The sequence below is a fragment of the Eschrichtius robustus genome, chromosome 3, assembly GCF_028021215.1.
Source record: "Eschrichtius robustus isolate mEscRob2 chromosome 3, mEscRob2.pri, whole genome shotgun sequence".
Classification (NCBI taxonomy): Eukaryota; Metazoa; Chordata; class Mammalia; order Artiodactyla; family Eschrichtiidae; genus Eschrichtius; species Eschrichtius robustus.
Window position 1 is genome coordinate 187,311,630 of NC_090826.1, and position 13,068 is coordinate 187,324,697.

Below are 13,068 nucleotides of genomic sequence, written 5' to 3' on the forward strand. Positions count from 1 at the left end.
TTGATTTTACAATGCAAATCTGAACACAGCTAATCTTCACATAAATATAATAGGTACAGCATTGATTTTTCCCTCGTGATCATATGAAAAATTAACTAAAGTGATGGTAGTGAGGTAATATAATGTTATTTGAAGGTAGACTAGGATAAGTTAAAGATGCATATTGTAATCTCTAATGCAACCACACACACACACACAAGAGGTATAGTTAAAAGTCAATAGAGGAAAAAAAAAAAGTCAATAGAGGAGATAAAATGGAATACTAAAAAATATTCAATTTACCAAAAAAAAAGCAGGAAAGGAGGAGGAAAAGAATAAAGAATCGTTGGGGCAGATACAAAACAAAGATGGTAGACTTGAGTCCAACCATATTCAAAGCTCCATTTAAAGTGATGGTAGAGGGAATTCCCTGGTGGTCCAGTGGTTAGGGCTCTGTGCTTTCACTGCCGAGGACACGGGTTCAATCACTGGTCGGGGAGCTAAGATCCTGCCCAGGGAACTAAGATCCTGTAAGCCGAGGGGGAAGAAAAAAAGTGATGGTGGAAAATCTATGGCAAAAGTATAAGTAATAATGACACTGGCCACCATTTAACAGGTTTTATTTAAAACAGACATAGGTTAATATATTTTAATGTGTGTTTGTCTCAGTTTCACACGTGCCAAGTGGTAACTGGCCCCACGTGGAAGGAAAAACTCACTGGATAATTCTCAACTACGGTTCTGTCAGCAAAGTCCCTCAGTAGAGACTAACGCGGTGGGTGCACCCCCGCTGAGGCTGCTGCCATCATAGAAATGCTTGTTTATTTAACTGATGGCTGCTGCCTTCATTGGGGGGCTAGCTTCTCCTAGAGATGCGCCCTGGACATAGCAAAGGGATAAGTTATGCTCGTATACTCATTCTGCTCCCCTACTAACTGCTCTTGTGAGTCTGAGACATCTACCTGGTACCTAAAAAAAGCAAGATTCAACAAAGAAAGGGTAAGACGTTAGTCACACACACATGCACGCGCACAAAAGTCTCAGTAAGTTTGACATTAGAAGGAACGTTAACATGATGTCTGCCCATCTGTAGCTACAGATATTTAAGAATCAGTGTCTGGATCTCCTGAACGCAATAATATAACAACATTTTTATAGCAAAGCAGGCTGAATTCCTGTGATAAATATCTCCCAGTCCCACACAGGCAGGAGTCTTTACGAATTTCTGCTTTAATAACAAGAGAGTTCAATTAGAAATCCCATGAGTTATGATCAACACTGCCAGACTCCCCCATCCCCGCTTCCAACACCCGGCGCCCCTGCTGCATTCACAAGGAACTACCCTCAGATAGTTCTCCTCATTTGGAAGGGACAGGAGAGGTCAGAGGCTGACTGTGCAGACTGACGTTCTCGAAACTAACATTTTCGTAGAGGGGGGCCTTTGGCTAGAGAGGTTCTGGCTACCAAGTAATTACACCCGGATGTGTAAGAGATCCTGTATTAATCATTCAGCGAAATAGCAATGTATTTTCTTCTAGGAGTTGTAACGAGAGGTGTGCCATATTAAGCATCGGTTAGGACTGCAACGTTGCAAAGAAAAGGGACTTTAGAGCTGTGATTTAGCACCAGGGCACCCTTCCTCATCACACCTCCTTGGCTGGCCGTCTGATCCAAACCACCACTGTCTTCTACCTGGAGTCTCACAATAATCTTCTAACAGACAGATTACTCTGCTTCCGCCCTGCCCCCTTACACTGAATCCTTAACACAGGCGCAGAGTGAGGCTGTGTGAGTGTCAAGTCAGATCATGACCCTCCTCTGCTCCATACTTCACTCAGAGTCTTTACGTGGCCTATAAGGTCCCACGGGACGTGACCTCCCCTCCCACAACTGCTCTGACCTCACACCTCCTCCTCCTTTTTGAATGGACAGACTCCCACCTCAGGGCCTTTGCACAGGCTCTCACCCAGATACCCACAGGGCTCACACCCTTGCAGCTTCAAGTGTTTATTTAAATGTCTCCCACTCAGAGACCTACCCTAGTGACCTTCTTAAAATTGCAAACCAGCCCTCCACCTAAGAACCCCTGAGCCCTCTTACCCTGATCTATTTTTCTTTCCACATGGCAGTTATCACCTACTTATGGCCAAGAATGTTAATATCTACTCTTTTATATAATTTCACATGAATGTATAATTCATTTACTCTTTACTTTGTTTTCTGTGCTTGCTCACTAGATTGTAGGACCCACAAGAACAAAGATTTCTGTCTATTTTGCTTCCAATGTCTAAAACATGGTCATATTCAATAAATGTGTGTCGAGTTTCTGAATGAATGAAGAGAAGGTGCATTTTCATCAGGGGTCAGGCATGAAGAGCCCTAAGGGCCATGATGAGTCTAGACTTGATCCTGAGGGCAAGGAAAAATGATGGAGAATATGAGTTAAGATAACCTCCAGTGGAGGAAAACTTCATGACACTGGATTTGGCAATGACTTCTTGAATATGACACCAAATGCACAGGCAACAAAACAAAAAATAGATGAGTTAGACTACATCAAAATTTAAAACTTTCGTGCATCAAAGGACACTGTCAAGAGAGTAAAAAGGCAACACATAGAATGGAAGAAAATATTTACAAATCATATATTGGATAATTAATTGATTTCAAGAATATATAAAGAACTCCTACTCAGCAATAAAAAAAAAAAAAACAATTAAAAAATGGGCAAACGGGACTTCCCTGGTGGTGCAGTGGTTAAGACTCCACATTCCCAATGCAAGGGGGGCCTGGGTTCTATCCCTGGTCAGGGAACTAGATCCCACATGCATGCCGCAACTAAGGAGCCCACAAGCTACAAGTAAGACCCAGTGCGACCAAATAAATAAATAAAATGTAACCAAATAAATAAATAAATAAAATATTTTTTTAAAAAATAAAAATGGGCAAAGAACTTGAATAGACATTTCTCCAAAGAAGGTATACCAATGGCCCATAAGCACATGAAAAGCTGCTCAACATCACTAATCATTAGGGAAATGCAAATCAAAACCAAAATAAGATACCACTAGGATGGCTATTAAGAAAAAAAAAACAAACCAAAAAAACAGAAAACAACAAGTGTTGGCAAGGATGTGGAGAAACTGAAACATTTGTGCACTGCTGATAGGAATGTAAAATGGTGCAGGCACTGTGAAAAACAGTATGGCGTTTCCTCAAAAAATTAAACATAGAATTACCACATCATCCAGCAATTCCACTTCTGGGTATACACTCAAAAGAATTGAAAGCAGGGACTTGAACAGATTCTTGTGCACCCACATTCATAGTAGCATTATTCACAACAACCAAAAGGTAGAAACAACCCAAATGTCCATTAACAGATGCATGAATAAACAAAATGTGGTCTATACATACAACAGAATATTATTCAGCCCTAAAAAGGAATGAAATTCTGACACATGCTACAACTTGGATGAACCTCGAAGACATCATTCTACATGAAATAAGCCAGTCACAAAGGACAGATACTGTATGATTACACTTATGTGAAGTACCTAAAGTAGTCAAATTCATAGAGAAGAAAGTAGAAGGATGGCTGTCAGGGTCTGGGGGGAAGGAAGAATGGGGAGTTGTTATTTAATGGACAGAGTTTTAGTTTAGGAGATGAAAAAAGTTCTGGAGATGGTTGCACAACAATGTGAATGCATTTAATGCCACTGATTACACACTAAAACATGGTTAAAATGGCAAATTTTATGTTATGTATCTTTTACCCCAATAAAATATAATAATTAATTTTTTTTTTAAAAAAAGGACTTCCAATATGGTCCCCAGTGAGCCCCTACCTCTTGCATGTATGGTATCAGGTTAGTCTGTGTGACCAGTGGAATATGGCAGAAGTGATGGTCTTTCATTTCTGCCATTGGGCTGTAGAAGACACTGCAGCTTCCATCTTGGTCACTCACTCCAGGGACAGCTGGCTGCCTTGTTATAAACAGTCCTACGGAAAGGCCACAAGGCGAGGAACTGAAGCCTTTCACCCTTTGCCATGAGAGTGTACTTGCAAACAGATTCCTAGCCTGTGCAGCCTTCACGTAAATGCAGCTCCAGCCAACCCCTCGACTGTCACCTCCGGAGACCTTGAGCCAGACCCTCAGCTGAAAGCATCCCACTCAGCTAAGCTACTGCCAGGTTCCTGCCCCTAAAAACTATGTGAGGCCATAAGTGCCTGTTGTCTTAAGCTGCTAAACTGGGGGGTAATTTGTTACACAGCAACAGGTGACCTAATGAAAGGGGTAAGAGTTGGGAGGCGGGACGGGCAATTTAGAGGCCACTGCACATTCCAGTTGTGAGGGGAAGGGTCTACACAGGCAGAGGCAGTGGGGCAGAAAGACAGATCCCCTTCAAGGGGTCCCTAGGAGGCGGGTCAACAGGACTTGACACCTGGGTGGATGCAGACAGGGAAGAGAAGAGGGGGTCCAAGAGGACGCCCAGATTTCTGACACGGTTGCCTGGAGACACAGTGACTCCTCGCGATACAGACCCACACGCACTCATTCACGGTCTCCAACCCCAACCAAGCTCTCAGCCGTTCCCTTGGCATCTCCTCAGCTACCTCTGTCCACACACTTCCTGCACACGGCGCCCGGCAAGCCCCTCAGGCATCACCGCCCCTTGTCCACCCTGAACAGACTCCGTCTCCCCCTCCTCTGCGCCCCGCCCCCCCCCCCCCCCCCGTGTGGACACACTCCCTTCCTACCACTTCCCAGTGTTGTGCAGTCACTTGTTTTCACTTCTGTCACCTAGACTTTCTTTTCATCTCCTCCCCGAGGAAGAGACCTGTCTTTGCCATTCCTCTCTCCCTTGGTTTGGCACACAGTAAGTGTTTGATGGGGAAATGAGTGAACAGAATAGCAGCTGCACTGCACCCGTCAACACAGTTACTGGGTCACATCTGCTCAAAGGAAAACTTCTTTACGCCGGCATTTTATACTCCCGTCCAGAACACCCTTCCCATGATAACTGAGCTTTCCTCACTACCTTCCTGAGGGGGCCGTTTTCTCCCAGAATGATCGGCTCCAGCAACGGACTAAGGCAGCCTTTCAAACAAATATGAGTAAAGGACTCTGAGGAGAGGTCTGCAGGTGAGAAATCAAGTGTGCCTGAAACCTACATCCCAACCAAAAAGTTGGAGGGCTTTTTCTTCTGTCCCCCTGGTTAGGTTGAAAATTATAAACCCCACTGCCTGAAAGTTCAAGCTCCATGAGACATAAGGTTTTTAATTCCTCACCCCTTGTAAGGTCTACTTCTATTGGACAAATAATTCTGTCACACGACAGCATACATTGAGTTTTAGAGACATAATGCTGAGTGCCATCTCCTCCAGGGTAGCCTAGGAAACTGCTTTGCTCCCCTCTCCAATGTTTCAAAGAATACTTAGAGGTAGGAATATGTCACAGTGTCATTTCAAGCAACAAAAGCAGCATACAAAACTGTTTAATAGGTAATATCCTAGTTTTGCCTGTATGTATATGCATGTGTGTATGTGTCTGTTTATGTGTATATACATGCATACATACATAATAATACACACACACACACAGACAAGACAGAAACGAAATGCACCAACATGTTAACAGGTTGTATCTGTTTGAACTTTTCCATAATAAAAAGTAAAAAACTATGTTAACAGTGGTAGTGGCATTACACGTAGTATATATCATTTTCTTCTTTGTACTTTTCTGATTATCTAAAATATCTGCAATAAAAAATAGCATAAAAATGTCATTTTAAAGTACCTAATATGGAAAGAAATATAACAAGTGATCAACAGTAGTTACAGCTAAAGGGGAGGGGAGGAAAGATAATGAGCTGGTTTTGCTTCCTTCTTATTCTTGCCTATATTTTCCTAAATTTTCTACAGGGATTATGTTTTTTAAAAGTACAAATTAGAACCTATTTAAAATTTTAATGAATCCGTACATGTTATGGAATGAATGTTTGTGTCCCCCAGATTCCGTACCTTGACGCCCTAATCCCCAATGTGATGGCATTTGGAGTGGGGCCTTCGAGAGTAATCAGGCTTAGACAAGGTCATGGGGGGAGGCACCTATGACAGGATTAGTGCTCTTATTAAAAGAGGTCAGAGTCCCCTCTGTCTTCCCCATGTGGAGACACAGCAAGAAGGCGGCCATCTGCAAACCAGGGAGAGTCACGCCAGACACTGAACCTGCGGGCACCTTGATCTTGGACTTCCCAGCCTCCAGGGCTGTGAGGAATAAACATCCCCCAGTGTGCAGCATTTTGTTACAGCATCCAGAATAGACTAAGACAACGGACATCTGAGGGCAAAGTACTTTCTCTACAATGGTCCCTACAGCAGCCTTTTCTCCTGAAAAATGGCTGTGTTCCTCTTCTCTCTGTGTCAGAAAGCTTCCTACATACTAAACACTCAGATTTAAACTTTAAAGCCTCCGGACTGGGTTGGAGGCTCTCCTGCTAAGTGTGTCTTCCAGGTCACTGTAAGCTCAGCTCTCGGGACGGGAGCCAGTCTACCTGGGGCCCGACCAGCTCTTCCTCAGGAAGACACTGGTGCACAGGCAAAGGAGCAGTCTAGCCAGACCGTCCCTCCACACCTGGGTCTAGGAGGGGGTCCTCAGACATCCCAGGGTTCTTTCCGACTCCAGAGCCATGGCCCCCAGATGGCAGCAGGTGTAGGAGTCGGTGGATTTGCCAGGTCCGGCAGCCTCCCCCTTCCTATTTCTGCACGTGGTCTCGGAAGCTCTGCACCAGGTGACTTAGGTCTGCACCCCTAGAACGTGAAGTCACTACTCTCTCCTCGGGGCCACCTCTCCAGCCTGGGGCACTGTCAACTCCCCCTTATTGCTCTGTATCCCGTGGGACTTGGGGCCACTCCCCTGCCACAGGATCCCAGGGCAGAACCCCACATCCTGTCACCCAGAGGGTTCCCTCGGACACACGCACACACACACACACCCCTCATCTGCCTTTTAAGCCGTTTCTTCCCCTCGGTCAGGGATTCGTCATAGCACTGGGCAAATGCTCCCCTGACGCTCGTAACCCTCTTCCAAAGCAGGAGGCCTGGACTACGTTGGCAGGCATCTCAGGCCGAGCCCCTCGGGTGGGGAAGACAAACAGAACATTGCCTGTCGTCCCCGGGATGCAGGGTCACCCTTCTCAGAGCCCAGGCTCTTTGTGGATTTGGAGGAACTCAAATCCTTCCCGGATCCCACTGAAAACTGCTGGGGCTGCCTGACCGCCTGGCCTTCGTGAGTTCTGTGATCAGGAAGGTCTGGGGTCCTCCCTGCCCCCGGGGGCCAGGCTGATGTTCTGGGGGAGTGGGGTCAGCACTGCGGCCTGCCCACTGGCCTCTCAGAGCCACCAGCCCCGATGCTCCCGTCCCTCACCTGCACCAGGCCTGGCCCCGTCAGGGTCACGAGGTCCTGTCCTCTTGGGCAATATTCTGTGGATACCAAATAGAGCTATTGCCAAATCTGATGGCAAAAAAAAAAAAAAATAGAATTTTTAGTGCCTAGACATGTTTCTTTTTTTTTCATTTGCTACGAACACGGGTAGAACCAACTCCTTACCCCAGCAGCAATGAGCAAAAGTAATTGCTGGGCTATTCGCCTGTTACTAGAGTTTCGGGCTAAAACAAATGATTGTTATTACCAGGTTATAAACCCTTAAAAAAAGTCCCTAATGGAAATGCTAACAACTTGTTAACTGTAACGAGTGACATCGTATAAGACGCGAGCCAGCAGACGGATGGCAACTGCGTTAACGCGGCCCTTCAGCGACTGGAGGGCTCACGGCCAGGACGGCCGACACCAGGCCCTCACGTCAGGACCCACGCCTCCCGGTTCCCAGATCAGGCCTGCAAACCCAGCTTATTCACACGACCTCCTTGTACCTAGAGAGAGGGCAACACACCTGTGGGGCGGCTGACAAAGAGGGGACTGCAGGGAATTCCGTGGGGGTCCAGTGGTTAGGACTCCGTGCTTCCACTGCAGGGGACACGGGTTCAATCCCTGGTCAGGGAACTAAGATCCTACAAGCCATGCAGTGTGGCAAAAAAAAAAAAAAAAGTGGGGACCTCAGCTCTGGGCATCCGTAGGCCTGAGACCATTAGCCTCAGACATCAGACGCAGGCAGGGTGCTGTTTCTGGAAATTGTTTATCTGTATGAAATTACTCATCCACTGGGGCAGAGTTCAGAGCTCAAAAGAGAAGTATGGTCAGCTGCTAAAAAGATGCCAGCCTGGGACATAAGGGGGAAGAACAGTTAGAGTAATCCTAGGAAACGTCTCAGTGCCATAAAAATGATAAGGCATTCTTTTAGACCATCGATTAATTTTAATTCTGAAAGTTCAAAGCCACTAGTTAAGGGAACTAATTAATTGCCAATGTTCTCCCCAGAGAGATCCCCTGGGAGGTTCACAAGAGCAAGTGCACTGAGGGTCTAACTGTTCCGTCTCCTGTGATAATTACAAGAAAGTAACGCTAGTCTGAGTGCCTCCACGTCGGGTCTGGGAACTCCCATGTCAGGAATAGTAGCCATACTTAGTAGGTCTTACCCAGACCCTTCCTGAATTTTAGTTACTATGTCTCTGGGGGATTTGTCTCACCACGGTCACCCTCGGATTACGACCACGGTCACCCTCGGATTATACTCCGTGGAGAAGTTGTTCCCCAGGCCCAGGGCCTGTCGTGCCACATGTAGTTTCCATTACACTGTTCTTCTCATAAACATCTCCAGGAGACAGTCCTCATTTGAGTTTTTAACCTTCGGTGCAGACTGTTGAGTCCCTGAGACGCCTCAGTTCATGGCACACCATCATCACTGGTCCACACACGTGCCCGCCCTTTAATTTCTTTAAATCCCCTTTTGACCACCGACTCACTCTCACCCTCCTCGCTCCCGCCCACAGCAGCCAGCTAAGGTGTTGAAGGTTGATTTCGTTCCTTTGGCTACTGAGACATTGCTGTTTGGGTCCACGTGTTCTCTTTGCTCAGAATCCTCTTACCCAGTATTTCTCCTGTTATTGTTACAATCTGGTCCGTGTTTGTCTCTCATTGCCTACACATTTTAAGTGAGAGCAGAGATAGAATCTTTGTGTTCTCATTTTCTATGGAACATTCCTATCAAGGGGTTTTCTTCCTGGTCTTTGATAGTCTTTTTTTCTTATCTCCCTGCACCCCCAGCAGGTGATCACTGCTAACAGCATGGGCAGGGCCCACCTCCTCCACAACTTCTCCAGATCATTCACTCCCTTAAACTAGTGGATATATAAAGACGTGTGTGTATGTGTGCACGTGTGCACGCGTGTGCACGCACGTGAGGTCTGGTTTAATGAGATTGGATTCGTAAGCCATATCTCTGCCGCTTGCTTTTCTCACTTAGGCTTATTTCATGGTCACCCTTCTAGGTTAGTAGAAGCATCTCTCATGCATTCTTTTTAATCATTGCATAATATTTCTTGGTACAAATGTTCAACTATTCGCCCAGCCATTCCCTTACAGATGGGCATGTGGGTTGTGCTCAGTGTTTTATCACCATGAACAAAGCTGCAGTAAATATCTGTGTACGTGAACATACGGGTGCTTGTATTGTTGTGGGATAGATTCCTAGGACCCTGCATGTATTTTTCACTGATAACGATGGTATTAGGTTATATACCACATTCTACTCCTTACTTTCTCCACTGCGCACCATGTCTTTGAGAGCTACCGATGTTGTAATTTGCAGGCCTGATCTGCTGATGCTACGAGATGCACGATACCCCATAGTGAGCCCCGCTTCACTGCCCATCACCCCCCGAGCTGATTTAGCATCATAGCAACACAAGGAAGAACATACAGTTCTTTCAAAATACTGCTGAATGGTTAATGTGCTTGAAAAGAGAGCGCCGAACAGAAAAAAAGAATAATTCAAGCTTTTTCAAACTCTCAACAAATTTGATTTTGGAAAATTGTTCTGATGCAGGGCACAGAGAGGAAGGGGAGATTGCAGAGGGGGGGCTCACATTTGTTGAGAATCTACCATGTGCCTGAACTTTAGAAAAATCTTATTTTGTGCTCGACACAAGCCTTAGAAGTAGCATTTTACCCGCTGGTCAGATGAGGAAGCTGAGGGCTGGAGGTTAGTTGAGTGCGTTCCTCGTGCTGCGGTCGGGTGGGGGGTTCCGAGCCACACCCCCCTGCCCAGGCTTAGAAGCCACACCCCCCTGCCCAGGCTTAGAAGCCACACCCACCTGCCCAGGCTTAGAAGCCACACCCACCTGCTCCAGAACCTCTGCCCTTCCTCCTACTGAGTTTCAACCCACACGAACTTCTCACTTTTCAGAAAAGGGCTCGTAAGCGGCGTGGGGAGGCACATAAAGTATCGCAAGGTCTTCAATCAACAGTCTCATCCAAGGATTCTGAGAACACTGAAAACGGATATTCTTCCCAACAAAAAATAATGGGTTTAAATTAATGTTCCGGGACTTCCCTGGTGGTGCAGTGGTTGAGAATCCGCCTGCCAATGCAGGGGACACAGGTTCGAGCCCTGGTCCGGGAAGATTCCACATGCCGTGGAGCAACAAAGCCCATGCGCCACAACTACAGAGCCTGCACTCTAGAGTCCGTGAGCCACAACTACTGAGCCCGCGTGCCACAACTACTGAAGCCCACGCGCCTAGAGCCCGTGCTCCGCAACAAGGGAAGCCACAGCAATGAGAAGTCCACGCACCGCAACAAAGAGTAGCCCCCACTCGCCGCAACTAGAGAAAGCCCGCGCGCAGCAACGAAGACCCAACGCAGCCAAAAATAAACAAAATAAAATTAATTAAAAAAAGAAAAAAGAACATGAGGGACCTGAGATTTTTAAAAAATAAAATAAAACAAATAAAAAGCCTTGGCAACAAGAAGGTGCCTGGAGGTTGGATGGTGGCCACTAGGGGGTGGTAGAGAAGAGGGGAGGCTGGACCCAGGTGGGACGTTAGAGAGGCAGGCCAAGGCGGGTAGGACGCCAGGCCCAGGGTGGGCCTTCTTTCTTTAAGTGTCATCATAAGGTTGTTTTACTTTTTCAATTGAGGTGACATTCACATAAGCTAAAATGAACTATTTCCAAGTGAACAATGCAGTGGCGTTTAGGACGGTCCCCATGCTGTGCAACTGTCCCCTCCGTCTAGGTCCAACCATTTCCATCATCCCCCCACATAAATCCGCACCTGAAGCAGTCTCCCCCTTCCTTCCCACCCAGCCCCTGGCACCACCAATCTGCGTTCTGTCTCAAGGGATTTGCCTAGTCTGGATGTTTCACATGATGGAACCACCCAGCATGTGGACTTTGGTGTCTGGCTTCTCTCACTTGACACGGCGTTTTCTAGGTTCACTTTATAGCAGGTGTCAGTGCTTCATCTCTTTTTGTGGCCAAAGGATATTCCATTGTATGGCTACACCACGATTTCTTTATCCAGTCACCCGTTGATGGACATTAGGAACAAAGCAGCTATGAACACTGGTGTACATCACAGGAGTTTTTAAACTGATCTGTGGGTGAAAAAGACGAGAAAGGGTTACAAGAGTGAAGGAGACCAAACTGGAGACCAGTGCCTCGTGCCAGCAATAAGTCTGAGAAAGGGCAAGATCTGAGAGAGTTTGGAATTAGAACTGGCAGGCTGTGGTCTGCATTAACAGTGCCGGTAGGTGAACATACGGCAGGTGGGGCAGGAGGAGGCATCTCCCTTTGCAGGGAGGTGATGATGGACTCGGGAGGTAAGGCAGTGCAAGGCTAATGCTCAGAAGGTGAATTTAGGGTTGAGTCTGAAGTGCCCCTGGTCACTCAGCTGTATAAGCAGTGGGGACTGAGGAACCCCGTCCAGGAGAGCGTGCTGGGCTGAGATGGCCAAGGAGGAAAAAATGTGCAGAGTGAGAGGTCGGGCCAAAACGCTGGGGAGACTGTCGGGGTGGAGGGGGCAGCTTCTGGACCATCCGCTCTTCCTGGAATGCCGCCCTGGTCTCTGAGCCTGGATCTCTCAAGATCCGGCTCAGATGACACCCGTTTATGGCGAAGGTTTGCTAGCCCCTCATCTGAGGCAGGCTCTCCACAGTACCCCAGTCACGGCCCTGCTCACACCGTGCTGCAGTCCTGAGGTCCTGATGGGTGCGCAGGCGGGGGTGCATAGTATCTCCCTGTGCGGAACCAACAAGGGCAGTATACATATTGGCCAAATGAGAGCATGAAAGAACGAAGGGTGTGCGAAGAAGACAGAGAAGGAGCTGCCAGAAGAAGAGCCAGGGGAGGGTGGTTTTGTGGACACTCCAAGAGGAGGGAATTCCAAGGCAGAGCAATAAACCAAACAGAACGCTACAACGAAGTGAAGCCCATCGAGAAGGCTCTGGAGTGGGAATTGGGGGTCTATGGACTTATCTCCACGGGGTCCTGGCGTGGAAGGTCGGAGTGGACTAAGGAGCAACGGGGGAAAACAGAGATGGATGAAGACAGATTCGGTTGTGGAAGTAAAAGAAAGGGAAACGGAGGACCTTCTCACCTGACGCTCTTTCAGCACCTCCAGGTGGGTCACCTATAGAGACGGGTGTAGACTACGCTGTGGACTGGGGCCGTGGGGGCGCCCAGGACAGGAGGTCGGGGATCCCCCCCTCCACGCCAGATGGTTTCAGATGCAGAGCAGAAGGTGAGGGAGGCAGACTCTCCAGGTTCAAGATCAGAAGCAAACGTTTCTGCCGTGTCAGGGGCGCATCTCTCGGAGCAAGGCCGGTGCCCTGGGCCCGGATTCGGGTACCACTGACGACAACGAGGAGGAAGAGCCTGGCCATGAGCTTACCCTTCGCCCTCGCTTGCCGCGGCCTGTGCCCCCTGCCCGCCAGGCCCCCAGGCCTCAAGCTTCTGGTGGTACCCGTGTCCTGCCACCTCCCCGGCTCTCTCTGACCTTTGCTGGAAGAGTTCGAGGCAGACCGCAGGCTCTCCGAAGCTGCTGCGACAGTTCCGACAGTATCAGAAGTGCCCGGACATTCTAGAAACTCCAAAAATAGCCCACTGGCAACAATATTTTTTTTAAAA